General features: G+C 42.6%; 1 non-coding gene across 1 annotated transcript; it reads right to left on the reverse strand.

Moving 5' to 3' along the window:
* Nucleotides 1-282: 282 nt before the first annotated feature.
* trnat-cgu (transfer RNA threonine (anticodon CGU)) lies at nt 283-354 on the reverse strand. The gene has a single exon. It is a non-coding gene; the product is annotated as a tRNA-Thr (tRNA).
* Between the last annotated feature and the right edge of the window lie 318 nt (nt 355-672).

The following is a 672-nucleotide window of genomic DNA, read 5'->3' on the forward strand; positions in this document are numbered from 1 at the left end:
TTGGCTGGAACAACACCGACGCCCACAACCACCAAAATGAAAGGTAAACATTGTGAGTGATAAAGGGCAGGTGCAGCCCTGATGGCAGCCAACTTAACGGAACATCAATTAATGTTTGAGCCGGAGAGTTTGCTCATTTCATTGATATTCATTCTAATTCTTCATTGTCATGAGCGTGTCGCATCCGGTAGAGACAAATAAAACTAACATACATTTGTCCTTAGCTTTGAACGTTTGGTCCACGAGAAAAGACGTAAATCAATTGATGCTGCAAATGTATTCAGGCACGGACGGGAGTCGAACCCGTGATTTTTGGTTTACGAGACCAACGCCTTGCCACTTGGCCACCGCGCCCACACTGCTCGAGGTATCGTAATCCTCTGAAACCGAGTATTCCAAGCAGTTGGCGATAAATCGAAAATCGCTCTTGCTTCAATTATCCCAGGCTTTAATGAGAACATAAAAAGGAAAGTCGCAATTATTAAGCCTTTGTCGGTCGAACAAAATATTTGCATCTGTGCTGCTGATAGCTCACATGACATGACTTGAACGATAAAAAGGACGATTCAACAAGAAGAGAGTGAATAAAACGGGCTTTTTTACTGGAAGTTGGAAAGAAAGGGCATGCGGAGAAATGTTTATTCAGCAGTCTGTATGTTTTAAATACACACA

The sequence above is a fragment of the Mustelus asterias genome, chromosome 8, assembly GCF_964213995.1.
Source record: "Mustelus asterias chromosome 8, sMusAst1.hap1.1, whole genome shotgun sequence".
NCBI lineage: Eukaryota > Metazoa > Chordata > Chondrichthyes > Carcharhiniformes > Triakidae > Mustelus > Mustelus asterias.